This window comes from Callorhinchus milii, unplaced genomic scaffold, assembly GCF_018977255.1.
Source record: "Callorhinchus milii isolate IMCB2004 unplaced genomic scaffold, IMCB_Cmil_1.0 Scaffold2, whole genome shotgun sequence".
Lineage (NCBI taxonomy): Eukaryota > Metazoa > Chordata > Chondrichthyes > Chimaeriformes > Callorhinchidae > Callorhinchus > Callorhinchus milii.
The window spans coordinates 95,170,641-95,195,894 of NW_024704743.1; the positions used below are offsets into that span (position 1 = coordinate 95,170,641).

The 25,254-nt window shown below is 43.7% G+C and overlaps 6 non-coding genes across 6 annotated transcripts; 3 read left to right on the forward strand and 3 right to left on the reverse strand.

Annotated features, from left to right (window-relative positions):
- Window positions 1-6,902: 6,902 nt before the first annotated feature.
- On the reverse strand, window positions 6,903-6,975 carry trnam-cau. The gene has a single exon. It is a non-coding gene; the product is annotated as a tRNA-Met (tRNA).
- Window positions 6,976-9,663: 2,688 nt separating this feature from the next.
- On the reverse strand, window positions 9,664-9,736 carry trnam-cau. The gene has a single exon. It is a non-coding gene; the product is annotated as a tRNA-Met (tRNA).
- Window positions 9,737-13,815: 4,079 nt separating this feature from the next.
- On the forward strand, window positions 13,816-13,904 carry trnay-gua. The gene is given in 2 exon segments: window positions 13,816-13,852; window positions 13,869-13,904. It is a non-coding gene; the product is annotated as a tRNA-Tyr (tRNA).
- A 3,588-nt stretch (window positions 13,905-17,492) lies between these two features.
- Window positions 17,493-17,565, reverse strand: trnam-cau. Its single transcript has one exon. It is a non-coding gene; the product is annotated as a tRNA-Met (tRNA).
- Window positions 17,566-17,674: 109 nt separating this feature from the next.
- On the forward strand, window positions 17,675-17,767 carry trnay-gua. Its single transcript has 2 exons — window positions 17,675-17,711; window positions 17,732-17,767. It is a non-coding gene; the product is annotated as a tRNA-Tyr (tRNA).
- A 4,535-nt stretch (window positions 17,768-22,302) lies between these two features.
- Window positions 22,303-22,395, forward strand: trnay-gua. The gene is made up of 2 exons: window positions 22,303-22,339; window positions 22,360-22,395. It is a non-coding gene; the product is annotated as a tRNA-Tyr (tRNA).
- Window positions 22,396-25,254: the final 2,859 nt, after the last annotated feature.

The following is a 25,254-nucleotide window of genomic DNA, read 5'->3' on the forward strand; positions in this document are numbered from 1 at the left end:
CCTTCACTGCGAGGAGATGCTGGATTTCCTTGAATCCAAGATCAAGGGAATCCGCTCCGCGGTCACTTCCCCTCCAACATCCACCCACCACCCACCCCTTCCCTCCCACACTCCGACTCCTACCCATCCTCCCCTACACACCTTCGTACCCGTTTCCCCACCCTCTGTCACCAAACTCATCCTATCCCTGAAACCACCACCTGCTCCCTTGACCCCATCCCCACTCCACTCCTTATCTCCCAGCTCCACCTCCTTGCCCCACATATCACAGACATCATCAACCTGTCCCTCTCCTCTGGCTCTATTCCCATTCCCTTAAAAACTGCCACCATCACTCCCACCTTGAAAAAACCCTCCCTTGATGCGTCGCAGCTATCAAGCTACCGGCCCATCTCCAACCTCCCCTTCCTGTCCAAGGTCCTGGAACGAGTTGTCGCCTCCCAGCTGCGCTCTTTCCTCTCCACCCATTCACTATTCGAACCCCTTCAGTCGGGTTTCCGTGCTGCCCATAGCACAGAAACTGCCCTGGTCAAGGTCACCAATGACATCCTGACCATCTGTGACCAGGGCTCCCTCTGCCTCCTCGTCCTCCTCGACCTATCGGCAGCATTCGATACGGTCGACCACGCTATCCTCCTCCACCGCTTGTCCTCCCACCTCAACCTTCAAGGCCCTGTCCTTGAGTGGTTTAGGTCGTACCTCTCCCACCGTCTTCACTTTGTCTCCACAAATGGTTTTTCCTCCCCCCCGCACTGTCTCGTGCGGTTTCCCTCAGGCTCTGTCCTCGGTCCCCTCCTCTTCACCCTCTATATGCTCCCCCTTGGTGACATCATCCGCAGACATGGGGTTAACTTCCACATGTATGCGGATGACACCCAACTCTACCTTTCCTCCTCTACCCTCAACTCCACGACCACCGATGTCCTGACAGCTGCCTGTCCGACATCGAGTCCTGGACGAGAGACAACTTTCTTCAGCTCAACGTGCGCAAAACTGAGGCCCTCCTGATTGGCTCACGTCAGCGCCTCCGCACCTCAGGCGCTGACAGCATCAGCATCCAAGGCTGCACTCTCCACCTCTCAAAGCCAGTCAGGAACCTCGGGTTCTGTTCGACCCTGAGCTGTCCTTTCTCCCTCATATCCGCGCCACAACTGGCACCGCCTTCCATCACCTCCGGAATGTCGCCAGACTACGGCACTACCTCACCCCTCACGCTGCTGAAACTCTGGTCCACGCCTTTATCACCTCAAGGCTGGACTATGGGAACTCTCTCCTCGCCGGCCTTCCCGGCACCTCCCTCCACAAGCTGCAGGTCATTCAGAACTCTGCAGCTCGTGTACTGTCCCGCACCAGGCTTCGGGACCACATCACTCCCACCCTCGCTCGCCTCCACTGGCTCCCCATCCCCCAGAGGATCGAATTCAAGATCCTCATCCTCACCTACAAGGCCATTCACGGCCTTGCTCCCTCCTACCTCTCCGACCTACTATCCCCCTACCTACCTGCCCGTACCCTCCGTTCCTCTGGCTCCGGTCTGCTCCACATCCCCCGCCCCAACCGCCCTACCATCGGTGGCCGGGCCTTCAGCCTCTCAGCCCCGAGGCTCTGGAACTCTATCCCCCAGTGCCTTCGCCTTGCCTCCTCCCTTTCCTCCTTCAAGGCCGGTCTCAAGACCTTTCTCTTTGACCGTGCCTTCAGCTCCCCTCTCGACTCTCTACCCCCTCCTCGCTCCCTCCCTTCCCTCCCCTCACCCTGACCATTTCCCCCTTGCTCGGGTCCTGACCCAACTGTACAGCGCCTTGGGACGTCCTCCCGACGTGAAAGGCGCTCAATAAATGGAATCTTGTTGTTGTTGTTGTTGTTGTTGTTACTGAGGTAGGAAGGGGCAAGGCCGTGAATGGCCTTGAAGATGAGAATGAGGATTTTGAAATCTATCCTCTGAGGGATGGGGAGCCAATAATAATCCTTGCATTTGATATAGCGCTTTTCACGTTGGGTGGACATCCCAAAGCGCTTCACAGAACACACTGTAAAGTGAATTGACTGTATATTTGTGGGCGAGATGAGCCAGATAAGGGTGGAGGTGATGGAATCATGGTGCCTGATGCAGGAGACGGCATGAGCTGCAGAGTTCTGGATGGTCTGCAGCTTGTGGAGGAAAGATGTGATGAACGTGTGGATTAAGTTTTGGCAACCTGAGTGGTGAGGCAGTGGTGGAACCAGGCATTGTTGCAGAGGTGGGGGAAGGCAGAGCGGGTCATGGCACCGATGTGGGGAAAAAGGATAGTTAAGGATCAAACAAGACATCAAGGTTCCGGACTGGCACAATGATGTGAAGTGTGCATCCATGGATGGTGATGCTGCCAGTGCCTGAGGTGAAGAGGTGATGACGAGAGCCAATCAGGAGGGCCTCGGTCTTGCTGACGTTCAACTGTAGAAAGTTAGCTTTCATTCAGGATTTGATGTCTGGGTTCATATATGGAGTGGTGGGAGAGGTAAGAGCGATGCGGGGAAGCAATGTTCAAGGACCTTGGAAAGGAAAGGGAGTTTTTAGATAGAGCAGTAATTTGAGAGCAGGGATTAGTCGAGGGAAAGTTTTGGATGAGTTGAATTTAATGAATAGTGGAGGAGGGGAGACCGGCGAGGAGGGCATTTGAGTAGTCCAGCCAAGAGGTGACAAAGACATGGACAAGAGTTTTGGCAGCTTATGGAGTGAGGTATTGTCGGAGACGGGCAATGTGGTGGAGGTGGCGGAAAGTAGTCCTGGTCAGGGACCAGATGTGTGGAGGAAGGAAAGCTGGGGATCGAACATGATGCCTAAGATGCACATGGGTTCAGAGAGTTTTAAGGAAAGATTGAGGAGGTAGGAACCGCAGGAAAGAAGTGGTTGATGGGAGCCAAAGGGTACGGCTTCCATCTTGTTGCCTGCAAGCTCATCCAGGCCTTGATGTCTGTCAGACAAGCTGGCAGAACATGAGAGGACATTTCAGAGCATGAGACTGACACACTGCCTACTGCAATTTTTGTGACATTACTTGAAAACAATACAATAGAATACAATAGAATATACAACACAAAAACAGGCCATTCAGCCCAACTGGTCTATGGCGGTGTTTATGCTAACCATGAGCCTATTCCTGTCTTCCTCAACTAAGCCTTCAAGCATAACTTTTTATTCCTTTCTCCCTCATGTAACTATCTAGCTTTACATCTATGCTATTTGCCTGAACAACTCCTTGTGGTATCATGTTCCACATTCCCATTACTCTCTGTGCAAAGAAATTTCTTCTAACTTCCCTATTTGATCTATTTGTGACTATTTTACATTGATGGCCCCTGGTTTTCATCTCCCCCACAAGTGGAAATATCATCCCTATGTCTACCCTGTCAAAACCTTTCATAATTTTAAAGACCTCTATCAGGTCACCCCTTCCCTCCTGTTTTCAAGAGAAGAGTCCAAGAATGTTCACTTTTATTTTTTCTGTTTAATTGCTGGACAATATCACTGTATTCCAACATTGAAGGTGATGCTACAATATTTGTGGTGTTGATGAAAAAGAAACCAGAAGCAACCTTGAGAACATGGTCACATGATATGAGAGCATGTGAGAAGTAGCACCACTGTCATCTAGTCACATTTATTGTTTGTATTGCTGGAAGTTACAACGTTATTTACAAAGTTACTAGAATAGTGTAATTCACTTTTATTTTAAACTGTTCTGATAATAACATAAGAACATAACAAATGCTAGACAAGAAAAGACTAAGGTCCATCTAATTTGCCTACCACATTCCTGGCGGTTGCATGCATATATGTGCAGAACTATCTATGTACTATATCCCATAAATTTATTTCCTAAAAGAAAACTATCTAATCTGTGTTTGAAGGAATCAACATGTCCTGCTTCAACAGTCTCACTAGGGAGCCTGTTTCACAGCTTTATTATTTTCTCACTGAAATGGTGTTTCTGTAGATGTTTTTCTGAATTTCCTCCGCTTCAATCTCAGGCCATGTCCTTTGGTTTTACTATTCAGGACTAGTTGAAACAGCCTGTCATGATCTACATTATTTAGCCCCTTTAGAACTTAAAGACAGTAATCTTATCGGCTCTCAATCTTCTCTTTTCCAGCGTAAGCATGCCCAATTTACTTAGTCACTCCTCATAGTCCAGTCCCTCCATTTCCTCAATCATTCTGGTTACCCTCCTCTGTATCCTCATGATTTCTCCAATATCCTTTTCGTACTGCGGCAACCAGAACAGTACAAAGTATTTTAAGTACAGTCTCACCTATGATTTATATGATGGCAGGATTACCCCACTATTTTGGCTTGCTTTCGATCTTTTGATACATACTAACATCCGGTTTGCTTTACTCACTGCCAGAGAGCATTATTATGAGAGCTTCAATTTACTGTCAATCAGTTACCCACGTCCTTTTCATTTTCCGTACATATTATTTTCCTTCTGTTCAAATACTAGTCCCTTCCTGGATTTTTTGTTCCCATGCGAAATATTTTACATTTCTCCACATCGAATTTCATCTGCCACTGGTCAGCTCAATTCCCAAGTATGTTCAAATCCTCCTGTAACCTATGTTGTAATCTACCACCTTCATTAGCTTGACGTCATCTGCAATTAGCCATTATGCTTGCGACTCCTACTCCAGATCATTTATAAAAATATTAAACAAAAGAGGTCCTTAGTTCCTTAAGGATCCTCAGATGCAATTTATGGCCTCTGCGTTTTATTTACCTGAAGTTTGCACAGCTGTTTGGCAACCATGCTGGTAGTGATATGAATAGTATCACAACTTTCCTCTGCAACATTTTTGAGTTCTCTTTCCAGATCAAATAGTTTATCTGCCTCCTCCTTAGTAAAAACTGATCCAAAAAAGGATTCAGCACTTTTGCAGCCTATGTAGCATGGGCACAGGCTGCAATAATGGGCCGGATAATATCAGTATGTTTTCAATACATGAAATGATTCTACAGCATTTGTAGCGCAGGATAAAAAAAACAGAAATTCTAACCTGAACACATCATCAAATAATATGAGAAAATATTAGTGAGCGTTGAATTAGAATCTGTACAAAGGACTCCAAGTTCCCTGTTCTAAGGATCACACTTAGTGAGAGGTGGGCTAAAATTGCAATAGGTTGAGAAGAACAGAAAAGTTTTTGTCTTACCACATGAGTGCATCTTAAGATTTGGTGTGTTGGGCTACTGCAGGCTTCTGAAGGTGAGAGGGGAATTAGCTCAAATGGTAGAGCACTCGCTTTGCATGTGAGAGGTAGCGGGATCGATGCCCGCATTCTCCAGTGTAGTTTTCCATCTGTTCATTGCTGCAAAACAAGGAAAATATTGAACATTGTGTCCTGAAGAAACATGGTGGTCAAGTGGAGCAGGAGAACATTTTACTGAGTGGTTAGAATGAGAATAAAGGGAGCAATTTGCAAAAGTTTGTCCTCTCTGAGGATTGAACTCAGAACATTCAGATTATGATACTGACGCGCTGCATACTGCGCTAAGAAGGCACTGAGTGTAGCCATTTGCAGCCATAACTATACCATCATTTTTTACAAGTAGCACGACTGCAAATAAAGAGCAAATTTGTGAAAAAGCTTTGCAGGACTGGTTTTGTGACCTTCGATAGCTTGGCTGGTAGAGGGGAGGACTGTAGTGGGAATGCACAATGAAGTGATCCTTAGGTCAGTGGATCAATTCCGGCTCGAAGGAATTTTTACGGAACAAAATGTCAAGATAGAGAGTCAGACACTTATATTTGCCCTCCTCATGGACAAATATGGTCGGTGTTTTACTCTTGTAGGGAATACATCATGTGAGAATCAGCGCTATTTTCGTGTTGTCACATTTATTGTTTGCATTGCTGGAAGTTACAACATTATTTACGAAGTTACTAGAATAGTGTAGTTTACTTTCATCTTAAACTCTCCTAATAAGAATATAAGAACATAAGAAATGCTAGACAAAAAAAGACCAATGTCCGTCAAATTCGACCTCCACCACCCTGGCGGTTGCATGCACTTATGTTCAGAACTATCTATGTACTATATCCCATAATAGTATTTCCTAAAAGAAAACTATCTAATCTGTGTTTGAATTAATCAACATTTCCTGCTTCAACTGTCTCCCTAGGCAGCCTGTTCCACAGGTTTACTATTCGATCACTGAAGTAGTGTATCCGTACATTTGTTCTGACTTTTCCCAACTTCCATCTCAGGCCGTGTCCTCTGGTTTTACTATTCTGGACTAGTTGAAACAACCTGTCATGATCCACGTTGTTTAGTCCCTTTAGAATCTTAAAGACAGCAATCATATTCCCTCTCAATCTTTTCTTTCCATCGTGAACATGCCCAATTTACTCAGTCGCTCTTCACAGTCCAGTCTCTCCATTCTCTCAATCATTATGGTTACCCTCCTCTGCATCCTCTCGATTTCTCCAATATCCTTTTTGTGCTGCGGTAACCACAACTGTACAAAGTACTCTGAGTACATTCTCACCAATGATTTATATGGTGGCAGGATTACCCCACTATTTCGGCTTGCTATTGATCTTTTGAGTGTTGAATCAGATCAAATTAGAACAAAGTAAGCAACGTTACCTGTTCTGAGGAACCGGTTGAGGCTGATGTTGTGTTGGTCTAGGCTTGTGAGTTCAAGAGGAGAATTAGGTCAAATGGTAGAGTGTTCTCTTAGCATGTGAGAGGTAGTGGAATCGATGCCCGCATTCTCCAGTGTAGTTTTCCATCTGTTCATCGCTGCACTTCAAGGAAAATATTGAACATTGTGTCCTGCAACCTGAGCATAGTGGTCAAATGGTGCATGAGAACATTTTACTAATTGGGCAGAATGAGAATAAAGGGAGCAATTTGCAAAAGTTTGCCCTCTCTGAGGATTGAACTCAGGACCTTCAGATTATGAGACTGACGCGCTGCCTACTACGCTAAGAAGGCACTGAGTGAAGCTGTTTGCAGGTGTAACTATCACCATCATTTTTCACAAGTGGTATGATTGCAAATGAAGAACAATTTTCTGAAAAAGCTTTGTAGATCTGGTGTTTTGACATTCGATAGCTCAGCTGGTAGAGCGGAGGACTGTAGTGGGAATGCACAACAAAGTGATCCATAGGTCACTGGTTCAATTCTGGCTTGAAGAAATTTTTAGGGAACAAAATATCAAGCTAGAGATTCAGACACATATATTTGCCCTCCTCATGGACAACCATTGTGGGTGTTTTATTCTTGTAGGGAGTACAGCATGTGAGAAGTAGCACCATTGTCATCTAGTCACATTTATTGTTTGTATTGCTGGAAGTTACAATGTTATTTACAAAATTACTAGAATAGTATAATTCACTTTTATCTTAAACTGTACTAATAATAACATAAGAACATAAGAAATGCTAGACGAATAAAAGACTAATGCCCATGTAATTCGCCTTCCACCATCTTGCTGGTTGCATGCACATATGTGCAGAACTATCTATGTACTATATTCCATAACGTTCTTTCCAAAAAAAATGTATCTTATCTGCAGTTCTGACGAATGGTCGTTTACCCGAAACTTTGACTCACTTTCCTTTCTCCATAGATGCTGCCTGACCTGCTGAGTTTTCCTAGCGACTTCTGTTTTTAGTTTCAGATTTCCAGCATTTGCACTATTTTGCAGTATTTTAAGCACTCAAATAGTGTTTCCGTAGATTTGTTCTGAATTTTCCCCCTTTCAATCTCAGGCCATGTCCTCTGGTTTTCCTATTCTGGAAAGTTGAAACAAAACAATCTTTTCCAGTATGAACATACCCAATTTACTTAGTCACTCTTCATAGTCCAGTCCCTCCATTCCCTCAATCATTCTGGTTACCTTCCTCTGTAGCCTCTTGAGTTCTCCAATAACCTTTTTGTACTGCAGCAACCAGAACTGCCCAAAGTACTCTCAGTACGGTCTCACCAATGCTTTATATAGTGGCAGAATTACCCCACTATTTCGGCTTGCTATTGCTCTTTTGATACATCCTAACATCTAGTTTGCTTTATTCACTGCCGCTGAGCATTGTTGTGAGAGCGTCAATTTATTGTCAATCAGGACCTACACATCCTTTTCAATTTCTCTACATATTATTTTTGTTCCGTTCAAATAATAGTCCCTTCCTGGATTTTCTTTCCCTATGTGAAATATTTTACATTTCTCCATATTGAATTAATCTGCCACCGTTCAGACCAATTCCTGAGTATGTTCAAATCCTCCTGCAACCTATGTTGTTCCACTTTGTAATCTATCACCTTCATTAGTTTGGTGTCATCTGCAAATTTAGCCACGGTGCTTGACTCCAGGTCATTTCTAAAAATATTAAACAAAAGAAGTCCCAAAACAAACCCTCTACTGGTAACATTTTCCCAGTCTGATGACGTTCCCTGAACCTGTCAATCAGTTACGTATCCATTGTAATATACTTCCACTGATTTCCGCTCCCTTTACTTTCAGTACCAGCCTCTCAAGAGGAACTGTATCAAAGGCCCTACTGAAATCCAGATATACAACATCCACAGCCTTACCCTTATCAAGCTCCCTTGTCACACCATCAAAGAAAATTAGATTGTCAAGTTCCCCCCATCATGAATCCATATTTGCTATCGTTTAATGATTTTATATCTATCCAGGTGTTCCATGATTTTATCGTTAATAAGAGTCTCCAGAATTTTACCCACAAGCTTACTAGTCTGTAAATTTCTTGATCACTTTTGTTACCTTTCTAAAAAAATAGGAGTAACATGTTCCTTTCTTCAGTTTCCCGGCACCTCTACAGTATTCAGTGATTTCTGAAAGTTTCGTGCCAGCAATTCTGCGAATTCCTCCTTAGTTCCTTAAGGATTCTCAGATGCAATTTATCTGGCCTCTTAGTTTTATTTACCTGAAGTTTGCACAGCTGTTTGGTAACCATACTGGTAGTGATGTGAATAGTATCACAACTTTCTTCTGCAACATTTTTGAGTTCTCTTTCCAGATCAAATAGTTTATCCGCCTCCTCCTTAGTAAAAACTGATCCAAAAAAGGATTCAGCACTTTTGCAGCCTATGTAGCATGGGCACAGGCTGCAATAATGGGCCGGATAATATCAGTATGTTTTCAATACATGAAATGATTCTACAGCATTTGTAGCGCAGGATAAAAAAAACAGAAATTCTAACCTAAACACATCATCAAATAATATGAGAAAATATTAGTGAGCGTTGAATTAGAATCTGTACAAAGGACTCCAAGTTCCCTGTTCTAAGGATCACACTTAGTGAGAGGTGGGCTAAAATTGCAATAGGTTGAGAAGAACAGAAAAGTTTTTGTCTTACCACATGAGTGCATCTTAAGATTTGGTGTGTTGGGCTACTGCAGGCTTCTGAAGGTGAGAGGGGAATTAGCTCAAATGGTAGAGCACTCGCTTTGCATGTGAGAGGTAGCGGGATCGATGCCCGCATTCTCCAGTGTAGTTTTCCATCTGTTCATTGCTGCAAAACAAGGAAAATATTGAACATTGCGTCCTGAAGAAGCAAACGAGGAAAAATACTGCCTGAACATGGTGGTTAAATGCAATGTAAGAGCATTTTACTGAGTTTCTAGAACAAGAATCAAGTGCATAACTTGCAAAAGTGTGCCCTCTCTGAGGATTGAACTCAGGACCTTCAGATTATGAGACTGACACGCTGCCTACTGCGCTAAGAAGGCACTGAGTGTAGCCATTTACAGCCGTAACTATCACTATATTTTTTTATAAGTAGCTCAATTGCAAATGAATAGCAAATTTGTGATAAAGTTTTGATGGCCTTGATGCTGGGATCTTTGATAGCTCAGTTGGTAGAACGGATAACTGTAGTGAAAATGCACAAGCAAGTCATCTTTATGTCGCCAGGTCAAATCCGGCATGAAGGAAATTTTGGGGACAAAATTATCAACAATAATAACAAAATTACATTTATGTAGCGCCTTTCACATTGGGAGGACGTCCCAAGGCGCTGGACAGACAGAGTTTTGGATCCGAGCTGAGGGTCGGGGTGGGGGATGGGGGAGGGCAGGGGAGAAGCAAGGAGATCGAAAGCACGGTCGAAGAGCAGGGTCTTGCGGTTGGTCTTGAAGGTGGCGAGGGAGGGGGCGAGATGGAGGGACTGCGGGATAGAGTTCCAGAGGGTGGGTGCAGAGTGGCGGGGGACGTAAAGCAGGCCAGAACCCGCTGAGCGGAGGGAGCGAACAGGATGGTGGGGGGTTAGGAGGTCGGAGCGGTAGAGGGGAGCAAGACTATGGAGGGCTTTGAAGGTGAGGACCAGGATCTTGAACTGTATCCTCTGTGTGATGGGAAGCCATTAGAGTTGGGCAAGGATGGGGGTGATAGGGTCACGGAGCCTAGTGCGGAAGAAGACATGGGCTGCAGAGTTCAGGATGAGCTGCAGCCTGTGGAGGGAGGAGTTGGGGAGGCCGACAAGCAGTGAGTTTGCAAGGTTGAGCCTCGATGTAATGAAGGCATGTATGAGGGTCTCGATGGCCTGCGGTGTGAGACAGTGTCAGAACAATTACCAAGCCATGTTACAAGGTTACCTCCAATTCCATGCTCTTTCATTTTTGCTAATAATCTCTTGTTCTTAACTTCATCAAACATTCTTCAGAGAGTCCATATAGGCAACATCCATAGACATTCTTGTTGGTGACCTCCTCAAAAAATTCAACTAGACTTGGCAGGTATGACCTAACCTTCACAAATCAAAACTGATTCACTTTGACCACAAATCCATGCTGACTACTTGATTGAGCACCTTGGGACGTTCTCCTGGCATGAAAGGCACAATACAAATGTAATTTTGTATTTCATTTTGTGTTGTATCAAACTTATCCAAGCGCTCAGGCACTCTGTCCCTGATGATAGAAAAAATGTTTGCAAAATGAATGCTTGAAGGCTTAGTTGAGGAAGGGCAGGAGGGGGCTCATGTGGAGCATAAACACCAGTTGGGCTGAATGGCCTGTTTCTGTGCTGTATATTCTAATGTATTCTAATGTAATGTAAAAGTTTGCCCTCTCTGATTTTCAGATTATACGAGTGAAGCGCTGCCTACTGTGGCACTGAGTGCAGCCATTTGCAGCCATAACTATCACCATCATTTTTGACAAGTAGTAACGATTGCAAATGAAGAAAATTTTGTGAAAAAGCTTTGCAGGCCTCGTATTGTGACTATCGATAGCTCAACTGGTAGAACTGAGGACTGTAGTGGGAATGCACAGTAAGTCATCCTTAGATTGCTGGTTCAATTCCAGCTCAAAGGAATTTTTGGGACAAAATATCAAGCTAGAGAATCAAGAGCATTCAATTTTCCTCCTCATGAACAAAGTTGTCGGAATTTGTCGGAAGTTGCACCAATGTTGTCGTGTCACATTTTTGTTTATATTGCTGGAAGTTTTTTTCAAGAAGTTACTTGAATACAGTAGTTTACTTTTAGTTCTTACTGTCTAATTGGTCAGCATGATACCAGTATGTTTTCAGTATACTGAACTATGCTACAAATTTGTAATATAGGTTGAAAAACAGAAACTCTAACCTTATTACAGGGTCAAATGATATGAGAAAATATTTGTTAGCGTGGAATCGGATTGAATCAGTACAAATCAAACACAACAGAAGCCAAAAATTACATTTATATAGGCCTTTTAATATCGGAAGGATGTCTCAAGGTGCTGGACAGTTAATGGTTTGCATTGAAAATGGGGGTTGGAATCAAGAGGGCTTTGTGGGAGGAAATTGGATGGCAGAGGAAAGAGATACAAAATAATGGTCCTGGGTGGTATTATTGGTGATGGTGTTGTCTGAGACAGTGAGGCTGGGGGTAATTACATGATCGAGGGGGTGCTCATGGATGTGAGTGGTGGGAGGAGAAGTGGTAAGAAAAGGTAGCAGAGGTGTCGCAGGAAGAAGTGAAGTGGAGGTTGAAGTCGACCTAGATGGGGAGATGTTCAGAACAAAGGCAATGGAGGATAGGAGGATGGTGATGTCAGAGAAGAAGGTGGTGGATGGTTTGTGGGAAAGATAGATGAGGAGACTTTTAAACAAAACTTTGGAGGGATGATAGAGAGCAAGGGCTCGAAAGAGAGAAAGATCTGGAGGATTAACGGAAATGACCCAATGTTTCATTGACAATGATGCGGTGCATGGTGAGAGCTTTAATGAAGACTAAGCTACGTTGCCTATTTTAAGGATCATACTGAGGGTGAAGTGGGGAGTAGAGGGGATCAGATAGCAATAGGTTATGGAAAAACGAAATAGTTTCATCTTGCCACATCACCGCATCTTAAGATTTAGTGTGTCTGCCTACTGGGGCTTGTTGGTGTGAGAGGGGAATTAGCTCAAATGGTAGAGTGCTCGCTTAGCACGTGAAAGGTAGTGAGATTGATCCCTGTATTCTCCAGCGTAGTTTTTCATTTTAATCCGTTTAAGTAGATCAAATCTCAATCTTCTAAACGTAAGGTAATACAAGCCAACTTCAATCAACATAGCCTCATAATTTAACCCTTTAATGTCTTGTCTCATTCTGGTGAATCTGTATAGTACCCCCTCCTATCTTCCCTGAGGTGTGCTGTCCAAAACTAAATACAGTACTCCAGATGGGATCTGACCAAGCCTCTGTAGAACTGAAGCATCATTTCCTGTCCATCGTATTCCAGTCCCTTGAGATAGAAGGGAACATCCCATTAGCCTTTTGATTACTTTTTATAACTGTGAACTACATTTCAGTGGTTTGTACACATGGACAAATTCAAATTCCTTTGATCCTCCACAATTCCTAGTTTGTCATCATGAAGAATATATTTTGTTTTATCCTTCCTGGATGCCATCTGCCACAGTTTTGCTAACTCACATAATCTGTCTATATTCTTTAATAACCTCCTGCTCCCTTCTATAACACAATACAAAATTAGATTTGTGAAGTGCATTTCACATTGGCAGGATGACCAAAGCACCAAACAGTCAGGGATTAGTTCCTGAGTGGGGGGGGGGGGGGTGTTGTAATCAGGGAGAGTGGAGGGTAGGCGGGTGGCTGAAAGCACGGTGGAAAAGGAGGATCTTAAGGTGTGTCTTGAAGGAGGCAAGGGAGAAGCACGCTAAGGGAATGTGGGATGGAGTTCCAGAGGGTGGCAGCAGTGAGGCTGAATGTCCGAACCTTGATGGCAGTTTGTGGATACGGATCAGGCCGGAAACTGCTGAGTGGAGAGGGCAGAAAGGTTGATTAAGAGTTAGCAGGACTAAGAGATAGAAAGGGCAAGGCCATGGAGGGCCTTGAAGGTGAGGATTAGAATTTGAACTCAATCATCTGAGGGAATATCTATGGATGTTGTCTCCATACAGACAACATCCATAGACATTCTCTTATCCAACATGCTGGTGACCTCCTCAAAAAATTCAACAGATTTGTCAGATATAACCTACCTTTCACAATTCCACGCTGAATCATTTTGATCACAAATCCATGCTGACTTTCTTTGATCCAACGCCTTGGGAAAACCTACTGATGTGAAAGGAACTATATAAATTAGGGTTTTCCAAGTGCTCCAGTGACTCTGATCGAAAAATGATTGCAAAAGTTTGCCTTCTTTGAACATTGAAATCAGGACCTTCAGATTATGAGACTGACGCGCTGCCTACTGCGCTAAGAAGGCACTGAGTGCAGCCTTTAGCAGGTGTAACTATCACCATCATTTTCGACAAGTAACACAATTGCAAATGACGAACAAGTTTGTGAAAAAGCTTCGCAGGCCTCATGTTGTGACCTTCGATAGCTCAGTTGGTAGAGCGGAGGACTGTAGTGGGAGCAACTAAGTCATCCTTAGGTCGCTGGTTCAATTCCGGCTCGAAGGAATTTTTGGGGACAAAATATCAAGATAGAAAATCAGGTGCACCCATTTGTCCTACTAATGGACAACGATTGTAAGTGTTTTATTCTTGTGGGGAGTTAGCATGTCAGAAGAAGTACCATTGTTGCCTAGTCACATTTAATATTTGTATTACTAGAACTTACAGCGTTATGTACAAAGTTACTAGAATAGTGCAGTATCTTAAACTGTACTAATAAGAACATAAGAAATTCTAGACAACAAAAAGACCAAGATTGATCTAATTCGCCTACCTGGTGGTCACTTGCACATATGTGCAGAACTATCTATGTACTAGATCCCATAATATTTTTTCCTAAAAACAAGTATCTAATCTGTTTTTGAAGGAATCAATATTTCCTGCTTCAACCATCTCCCTAGGGAGCCTGTTCTTCTCAAATATCCTTTTTGTACTGTGGCAACCAGAACTATACAAAGTACTCTAAGTATGGTCTCACCTATGGTTCATTTAGTGGTAGGATTATCCCACTATTTTGGATTGCTCGTGATCTTTTGAACAACCCCAGGCTTCTGTTTTCTACCACATCCCGACTCCTCCGTCCCCCCCGCCACCCCGCGCAGGTCATCTCCTCCAACCTTCACTGCGAGGAGATGCTGGAGATCTTGAATCCAAAATCAAGGGAATCTGCTCCGTGGTCACTCCCCCTCCAACTTCCACCCACCTCCCACCCCTTCCCTCCCACACTCCGACTCTTACCCATCCTCCCCTACACACCTTCGAACCCGTTTCCCCACCCTCTGTTACCAAACTCATCCTATCCCTGAAACCCACCACCTGCTCCCTTGACCCCATCCCCACTCCACTCCTTATCTCTCAGCTCCACCTCACAAACATTATCAACCTGTCCCTCTCCTCTGGCTCTATTCCCATTCCCCTAAAAACTGCCACCATCACTCCCACTTTGAAAAAACCCTCCCTTGATGTGTCGCAGCTATCAAGTTACCGGCCCATCTCCAACCTCCCCTTCCTGTCCAAGGTCCTTGAAAGAGTTGTCACCTCCCAGCTGCGCTCTTTCCTCTCCACCCATGCATTATTCGAACCCCTTCAGTCGGGTTTCCGTGCTGCCCATAGCACAGAAACCGCCCTGGTCAAGGTCACCAATGACATCTTGACCATCTGCGACCAGGGCTCCCTCTGCCTCCTCGTCCTCCTCGACCTATCGGCAGCATTCGATACGGTCGACCATGCTATCCTCCTCCACCGCTTGTCCTCCCACCTCAACCTTCAAGGCCCTGTCCTTGAGTGGTTTAGGTCGTACCTCTCCCACCGTCTTCATTTTGTTTCCACACACGGCTTTTCCTCCAGTCCCCGCACTGTCCTCGGGCTCTGTCCTCGGTCCCCTCCTCTTCACCCGCTATATGCTCCCCCTTGGTGACATCATCCGCAGACATGGGGTTAACTTCCACATGTAAACATCACACCCAACTCTACCTTTCCTCCTCTACCCTCAACTCCACGACCACCGATGTCCTGACAGCCTGCCTGTCTGACATCGAGTCCTGGACGAGAGACAACTTTCTTCAGCTCAACGTGCGTAAAACTGAGGCCCTCCTGATTGGCTCACGTCAGCGCCTCCGCACCTCAGGCGCTGACAGCATCAGCATCCAAGGCTGCACTCTCCACCTCTCAAAGCCAGTCAGGAACTTCGCTGTTCTGTTCGACCCTGAGCTGTCCTTTCTTCCTCATATCCGCGCCACAACTGGCAGCGCCTTCCATCACCTCCGAAACATCGCCAGACTATGGCAATACCTCACCCCTCACGCTGCTGAAACTCTGGTCCACCTCTTTATCACCTCAAGGCTGGACTATGGGAACTCTCTCCTCGCCGGCCTTCCCGGCACCTCCCTCCACAAGCTGCAGGTCATTCAGAACTCTGCAGCTCGTGTACTGTCCCGCACCAGGCTTCGCGACCACATCACTCCCACCCTCGCTCGCCTCCACTGGCTCCCCATCCCCCAGAGGATCGAATTCAAGATCCTCATCCTCACCTACAAGGCCATTCACGGCCTTGCTCCCTCCTACCTCTCCGACCTACTATCCCCCTACCTACCTGCCCGTACCCTCCGTTCCTCTGGCTCCGGTCTGCTCCACATCCCCCGCCCCAACCGCCCTACCATCGGTGGCCGGGCCTTCAGCCTCTCAGCCCCTTGGCTCTGGAACTCCATTACCCAGTGCCTTCACCTTGCTTCCTCCCTTTTCTCCTTCAAGGCCGGTCTCAAGACCTTTCTCTTCAACCGTGCCTTCAGTTCCCCTCTCGACACTCTACCCCCTCCTCACTCCCTCCCTTCCCTCCCCTCACCCTGACCATTTCCCCCCTGCTCGGGTCCTGACCCAACTGTCCAGCGCCTTGTGATGTCCTCCCGACGTGAAAGGCACTTTATAAATGAAATCCTAACATCTGGTTTGTTTTCCTCACTACCACAGAGAATTGTTGTGAGAACTTCAACTTATTATCAATCAGGACCTCCACGTCCTTTTCATTTTCCATACATGTTACTTTCCTTCCATTCAAATAATAGTCGCTTCCTGGATTTTCTGTCCCATGTGAAATACTTCACATGTTGAATTTCATCTGCTGCTGGTCAGCCCAATTCCCAAGTATATTCAAATCCTCCCGTAACCTACGTCGTTCCACTTTGTAATCTACCACCTTCATTAGCTTAATGTCATCTGCAAATTTAGCCATTGTGCTTGGGACTTATACTCCAGATCATTTCTAAAAATATTAAACAAAATAGGTCCCAAAACAGACACTTGGTGCACTTCACTCTCAAGATTTTCTCAGTCTGATGATATTCTGTGTCCCACGACACTCTGGATTCTTCTGGTCAACCACTTATGTATCCATTGAAATATACTTCCACTGATTCCCACTTCCTTTACTTTCAGTACCAGCCTCTCAAGAGAAACTGTATCAAAGGCCTTACTGAAATCCAAACATGCAACATCCACAGCCTTAGCCTTATCAAGCCCCCTTGTCACACCATCAAAGAAACCCAGTAAATTAGATTGTCAAGATCCCCCCATCATATGCCCATATTAGCTATCATTTATGAATTTATTTCCATCCAGGCATTCCATGATTTTATCCTTAATAAGAGGCTCCAGAATTTTACCCACAATGGATGTCAAGCTTACGAGTCTGTTGCTTGCTGGATCACTTTTGTTATGATTTGTTCCAAGGATCACACTTAGTGAGAGGTGGGCTCAGATAGCATTAGGTTGAGAAGAACAGAAACGTTTTTGTCTTGCCACACCAGTGTGTCTTAAGATTTGGTGTCCTGGGCTTCTGCAGGCTTCTGAATGTGAGAGGGGAATTAACTCAAATGGTAGAGCACTCGCTTTGCATATGAGAGGTAGCGGGATCGATGCCCACATTCTCCAGTGTAGTTTTCTATCTATTCAATGCTGCACTTCAAGGAAAATATTGAACATTGTGTCCTCAAGATGCAAAGGAGGAAGAATATGTCCTGAACATGGTGCTCAAATGCAACGTAAGAGCATTTTACTGAGTTTCTGGATTGAGAATCAAGTGAGTAATTTGCAAAAGTTTGCCCTCTCTGAGGACTGAACTCAGGACCTTCAGATTATGAGACTGATGCGCTGCCTACTGCGCTAAGAAGGCACTGAGTGCAGCCATTTGCAGTCATAATTATACCATCATTTTTTACAAGTAGCACGATTGCAAATGAATAGCAAATTTGTTTTTAAGTTTTGCTGTCCTGGTGCTGGTTCCTTCGATAGCTCAGCTGGTAGAGCGAAGGACTGTAGTGGGAATGCACAAACAAGTCATCCTTAGTTCGCTGGTTCAATTCCAGCTCGAAGGAATTTTGAGCGACAAAAATATCATGCTAGAGAATTGCATGCAAGCATTTGTGCTCCTCATGGACAACATTTACGGAGCCTTTTCTCTTGAGGGGATTACAGCGTATGAGAAGTAGGACCATTGTTGTCTAGTCACATTTATTGTTTGTCTTGCTGGAAGCTGCAAAGTATTTTACAAAGTTACTTGACAACAACAACGACAAAATTACATATATAGAGCGCCTTTCACGTCGGGAGGAATACAATAATTCACTTTTGTAATTTCTGATCAAAAAGGCTGGATAATATCATTGTTTTCATCCACCAAACATTGGTAAAATATTTGATTCATAACCTGAATAAATAATCAAATGATATGAGAAAATATGTCTTTATGTTAAATCAGATGAAATCAGCACAAAGGAATCAAAGTTACATGTTTGGAGGATCAAACTGAGTGAGTTGTGAGCTGGAGATGGTCTCAGGTAGGGTATAAAAATCAACAACTTGCATTTATGTAGAGCTCCTTCACACTTGTGCTTGATACTCAAGCTAGATAATCAAACTCAAACATTTGCCCTCCTCAGTGACAACCATTGCAGCTGGTTTATCCTTGTGGGCAGTACAGTGTTTGAGAAGTAGTATGGTTCTTGTCTAGCCAGATTTTTGGTTTCTATTGCAGGGAGTTACAAAGTTTCTTGCGAAGTTACTGAAATACAGTAATTTATTGTTAGGTTTTCTGTTGATGGGCTGAACAATATCACTGGATTTCCAACACTGAAAACAATACTTCAATATTTGTGATGTTATTAAAAAAGAAATCAGAAACTGACTTAAACATTGTCACATAATATGAGCAAATGATATTTAAGTGTTGAATCAGATAAAATCAATTCAAAGTAAGCAACGTTATCTGTTCTGAGGAAGAGGCTAAGGCTGATGTCGGATGGAGAGGAGAGTAGTCAACATTGATTTGAGGAGAAACGTTTTTCCCTTGCCACATCAGTGCATCTTAAGGTTTGGTGTATCAGTGTACTACAGTCTTGTGAGAGTGAGAGGGGAATTAGCTCAAATGGTAGAGCGTTCGCTTAGCATGTGAGAGGTGGCGGGATCAATGCCCGCATTCTCCAGTGTAGTTTTCCATCTGTTCATTGATGCAAAACAAGGAAAATATTGAACATTGTGTAGGATTAAAAAAACTGAAATTCTAACCTAAACACATCATCAAATAATATGAGAAAATATTAGTGAGTGTTGAATTAGAATCTGTACAAAGGACTCCAAGTTCCCTGTTCTAAGGATCACACTTAGTGAGAGGTGGGCTAAAATTACAATAGGTTGAGAAGAACAGAAACGTTTTTGTCTTATCACATCAATGCATCTTAAGATTTGGTGTGCTAGGCTTCTGGAGGATTGTGAATGTGAGAGGGGAATTAGCTCAGATGGTAGAGCACTCGCTTTGCATGTGAGAGGTAGCGGGATCGATGCCCGCATTCTCCAGTGTAGTTTTCCATCTGTTCATTGCTGCAAAATAAGGATAATATTGAACATTGTGTCCTGCAGCCTGAACATGGTGGTCAAATGGTGCGTGAGAACATTTTACTGTGTGGGCAGAATGAGAATAAAGGGAGCAATTTGCAAGAGTTTGCCGTCTCTGAGGATCAGTCTCAGGAGCTTCAGATTGTGAGACTGACATGCTGCCTACTGCACCAAGAAGGCACAGAGTGGAGGCTTTTAGAGATGTAAGTATCACCATCATTTTTCACAATTAGCCCAATTGCAAATTAATAGGAAATTTGTGATAAAGCTTTGCTGACCTGGTGCTGGTAGCTTCGATAGCTCAGCTAGTAGAGCAGAGGACTGTAATGGAAATGCACAAGCAAGTCGTCCTTAGGTTGATGATTCAATTTCAGCTCAAAGGATGTTTGGGGGACAAAATTATCAAGCTAGAGATTCACATGCAAACATTTGTCCTCCTCATGGACAACCATTATGGCTGCTTTATTCTTGTGGAAAGTACAGCATGTGAGAAGTAGCACCATTGTTTCACTTTTTGGTTTTCTGTTGATGGGCTGGACAATATCATTGTATTTTCAACACTGAAAACAATGCTACAATATTTGTGATGTTGTTGAAAAAGGAAATTAGAAACTCACTTGAACATAGTCGCATGATATGAACAAATGATATTTAAGTGTTGAATCAAATAAAATCAGTATAAAGTAAGCAATGTTATCTGTTCTGAGGAAGAGGCTAAGGCTGATGCCGGGTGGAGAGCATAGAAGACGGCATTGATTTGAGGAGAAATGCTTTTCCCTTGACACATCAGTGCATCTTAAGATTTGGTGTTTTGGCGTACTAGAGTCTTGTGAGTGTGAGTGAGGAATTAGCTCAAATGGTAGAGCACTCGCTTAGCAAATGAGTTTGCCGTCACTGAGGATCAATCTCAGGACCTTCAGGTTATGAGACTGACGTGCTGCCTACTGTGCTAAGAAGGCACTGAGTGCAATCTTTTGCAGTCGGAACACTCACCAACAATCACCAAGTGGGACGATTACAAATGAAGAGCAAATTTGTGAAAAGGGTTTTTACAAAGTAGATGAAATCAGATGAAATCAGTGCAAAGTAAATAACATTACCTGTTGTGAGGAATAGGCTGAGGCTGATGTGGGGTAGAGAGGGGACCAGGTATCTTTGTTTGGAGGAGGAACATTTTTGTCTTGCATCTTCAGATGTGGTGTGTCACTTACTGGAGGTTTTTGTGTGAGATGGAATTAGCTCAAATGGTAGAGTGCTCGCTTAGCATGTGAGAGGTACTGGGGTTGAAGCCTGGATTGTCCAGTGTAGTTTTCCATCTGCTCCTTGCTGCACAATAAGGAAAATATTGAACATTCCCCTTATCCCTACTCTCTGTCACTTGCCTCACAACCAAGCCATGTCACAAGGTTACCTCCGATTCAATGCTCTTCCTTTTTTGCTAACTTCATGAAAAGTTCTTCTGAGAGTCCATATAGACAACATTCATAGAGATTCTCTTATCCGCCATGTTAATGACCTCCTTAAAAAATTCAACTAGATTTGTCAGGTATGACCTAATCTTCACAAATCGAACTGATTCACTTTGACCACAAATCCATGCTGACTCTACTTGATTGAGCACCCTGGGACGTTCTCCTGATGTGAAAGGCGCTATACAAATGTAATTTTGTATTTTATTTTGCATGGTATCATACTTGTCCAGGTGCTCAGGCACTCTGTCCCTGATGATGAAAAAATGTTTGCAAAATGATTGCTTGAAGGCTTAGTTGAGGAAGGGCAGGAGGGGGCTCATGTGGAGCATAAACACCAGTTAGGCTGAATGGCCTCTTTCTGTGCTCTCTTATGTCGAACTGAAGCATCATTTCCTGTTCATTGTATTCGAGTCCCTTGATATAGAGAGAAACATCCCATTAGCTTTTCGATTTACCTTTTATAACTGTGAACTACATCTTAGTGGTTTATATACATGAACAAATTCAAAATACTTGTTGCTCCCAATTCCTAGTTTGTCATCATGAAAAAAATATTCTGTTTTATCCTTCCTGGATCCATAATGGGTGACCTCACACTTTCGCAATTTTGCCCACTCACATAATCTGCCTATTTCCTTTAATAACCTCCTGCTTCCTTCTACAACACAATACGAAATTAGATTTGTAAAAGCGCATTTCACATTGGGAAGACGTCCCAAGGCACCAAACAATCAGGGATGAGTGGGTGGGGGAGGGGTTGTGATGAATGAGAGTGGAGGGCAGTGGAGTGGCTGAAGGCATGGTGGAAAAGTACGGTCTTGAGGTGTGCCTTGAAGGAGGCAAGGGAGGGAGCACGGTGAAGAGAATGTCGGATGGAGTTCCAGAGGGTGGCAGCAGTGAGGCTGAATGTCTGAACATCAATGGCAGGTTGGGGACATGGAGCAGGCCGGAACCTGCTGAGCGGAGGGGCAAGCAGGTTGATTAGGGATTAGCAGGTCTGAGAGATAGGAGGGGACAAGGCCGTGGAGGGCCTTGAAGGTGAGGATTAGAATTTGAGCTCAATCATCTGAGGGAATATCTATGGATGTTGTCTCCATATAGACAACATCCACAGACATTCTCTTATCCAACATGTGGGTGACCTCCACAAAAAATTCAACAGATTTGTCAGATATGATCTAACTTTAACAAATCCACGCTGACTCTCTTTGATCACAAATCCATGCTGATTCTCTTTGATCACAAATCCATGCTGACTTTCTTTGATCCAATGCCTTGGGACATCCTAACAACGTGAAAGGAACTATACAAATTAGGATTTTCCAAGTGCTCCAGTGACTGATAGAAAAATGATTGCAAAAGTTTGCCTTCTTTGAACATTAAGATCAGTACCTTCAGATTATGACACTAAGACTCTGCCTACTGCGCTAAGAAGGCACTGAGTGCAGCCAGTTGCAGCCGTAACTATCACCATCATTTTTAACAAGTAACACAATTGCAAATGAAGAACAAGTTTGTGAAAAAGCTTCACAGGCATCATGTTGTGACCTTCGATAGCTCAGCTGGTAGAGCGGAGGACTGTAGTGGGAATGCACAATTAAGTCATCCTTAGGTCGCTGGTTCAATTCCGGCTCGAAGGAATTTTTGGGGACAAAATATCAAGACAGAAAATCAGGCACATCCACTTGTCCTCCTCATGGGCAAACGTTGTTGGTGTTTTATTCTTGTGGGGAGTTAGCATGTCAGAAGCAGCACCATTGTTGCCTAGTCACATTTAATATTTGTATTACTCGGACTTACAGCGTTAAATACAAAGTTACTGGAATAGTGTAGTACACTTTTATCTTAAACTGTACTAATAAAAACATAAGAAATTCTAGATAAAAAAAAGACCAAGATCGATCTAATTTGCCTTCCACCTACCTGGTGGTCACTTGCACATCTGTGCAGAACTATCTATGTATTAGATCCCATAATATTTTTTCATAAAAACAAGTTTCTAATCTGTTTTTGAAGAAATCAATATTTCCTGCTTCAACCAACTCCCTAGTGAGCCTGTTCTTCTCAAATATCTTCTTTGTACTGTGGCAACAAGAACTATAACATAACATAACATGTAGGAGCAGGAGTAGGCCATTTGGCCTTTCAAGTCTGCCTCGCCAGTCAATCATGGCTGATCTTCTAATCTAACTCCAGCTAATACCATAACCCAGCCTTATCCCCATATCCCTTAATCCCTTTTGCAATAAGAAATCTATCTATCTCAGTCTTGAATATGTTCAAGGGCTGAGTGCCAACAGCCCTTTGGGGTAGCGAGTTCCATACATTCACCACCCTTTGAGTGAAGAAGTTCTTCCTCAACTCAGTGCAAAAGGGCTGGCCTCTGATTTTAAGGTTGTGACCCCTGGTTTTAGTTTCTCCAACCAGGGGAAACAATCTCCCACTATCTACTCTATCATGCCCTTTGATGATCTTATAGGTTTCTATAAGATCCCCTCTAATTCTTCTATATTCTAGAGAATATAGGTCCAAATTGGTCAGCCTATCCTCGTAACTCATCCCCTTCATCCCTGGTACTAACCTAGTAAATCTACGCCGCACCCCCTCCAAGGCAAGTACATCCTTCCTTAAATAAAGTGACCAAAACTGCACACAGTATTCCAGGTGTGGTCTCACCAGCGCCCTATACAGTTGCAGCAAGACTTCCCTACTCTTATATTCTAATCCTTTCATAATGAAAGCTAACATACCGTTCGCCTTCCTAATTGCTGCTGCACCTGCAGACTAACTTTCTGTGATTGATGTACAAGGACACCCAAGTCCCTCTGGACGCTAACACCTTCCTATCCCTCCCCTTCTAAAACATAACCCGCTCTACTGTTTTTGCTCCCTAGGTGGATGACTTTGCACTTCCCTACATTATACTTCATCTGCCACCTACCTGCCCAATCACCTAACCTATCTATGTCGCGCTGCATTTTTGTAATGTCATCCTCTGTGTTGACACTTCCTCCTAGTTTTGTGTCATCCGCGAATTTAGATATATTACTTTCAATGTCCTCATCTAAATCGTTGATGTAGATGGTAAATAGCTGAGGCCCAAGGACTGATCCTTGTGGCACTCCACTAGTCACATCCCACCATTAGAAAAGGACCCGCTTATCCCTACTATTTGTTTCCTACCCATTAACCATTCCCCAATCCATGTTAATATACTCCCCCCAATTCTGTGGGCCCCTAGCTTTTGGTCTAACTTTTTATCCTGCACCTTATCGAATGCCTTCTGGAAGTCTAAATAGACCACATCCACTGATTCACCCTAATCTAATTTACACGAAATATCCTCAAAAAATTCTATGAGATTTGTCAAACATGACTTCCCTTTTGTAAAGCCATGTCGAGTTGGCCTAATTATATCATGCTCCCCTACAAAGTACTCTAAGTATGGTCTCACCTGTGTTTCATATAGTGGCAGGATTATCCCATTATTTCGGATTGCTCATGATCTTTTGATACATCCTAACATCTGGTTTGCTTTTCTCACTGCCACAGAGAATTGCTGTGAGAACTTCAATTTATTATCAATCAGGACCTCCATATCCTTTTAATTTTCCATACATGTTATTTTCCTTCCATTCAAATAATAGTCGCTTCCTGGATTTTCTGTCACTTATGAAATATTTTACATGTTGAGTTTCATCTGCCGCTGGTCAGCCCAATTCCCAAGTATGTTCAAATCCTCCTGTAACCTATGTCGTTCCACTTTGTAATCTACCACCTTACTCAGCTTGGTGTCATCTGCAAATTTAGTCATTGTGCTTGGGACTTATACGCCAGATCATTTCTAAACATATTAAACAAAATAGTTCCCAAAATAGACCCTTGTGGAAGTCCACTCTTTATATTTTCTCAGTCTGATGATATTCTGTGTCCCACGACACTCTGCATTCTTCTGGTCAACCACTTATGTATCCATTGTAGTATACTTCCACTGATTCCCACTTCCTTTACTTTCAGTACCAGCCTCTCAAGAGAAACTGTATCAAAGGCCTTACTGAAATCCAAACATGCAACATCCACAGCCTTAGCCTTATCAAGCTCCCTTGTCACACCATCAAAGAAACCCAGTAAATTAGATTGTCAAGATCTCCCCATCATATGCCCATATTGGCTATCAGTTATGAATTTATTTCCATCCAGGTATTCCATGATTTTATCCTTAATAAGAGGCTCCAGAATTTTACCCACAATGGATGTCAAGCTTACGAGTCTGTTGCTTGCTGGATCACTTTTGTTATGATTTGTTCCAAGGATCACACTTAGTGAGAGGTGGGCTCAGATAGCATTAGGTTGAGAAGAACAGAAACATTTTTGTCTTGCCACACCAGTGCATCTTAAGACTTGGTGTGCTGGGCTACTGCAGGCTTCTGAATGTGAGAGGGGAATTAGCTCAAATGGTAGAGCACTCGCTTTGCATGTGAGAGGTAGCGGGATCGATG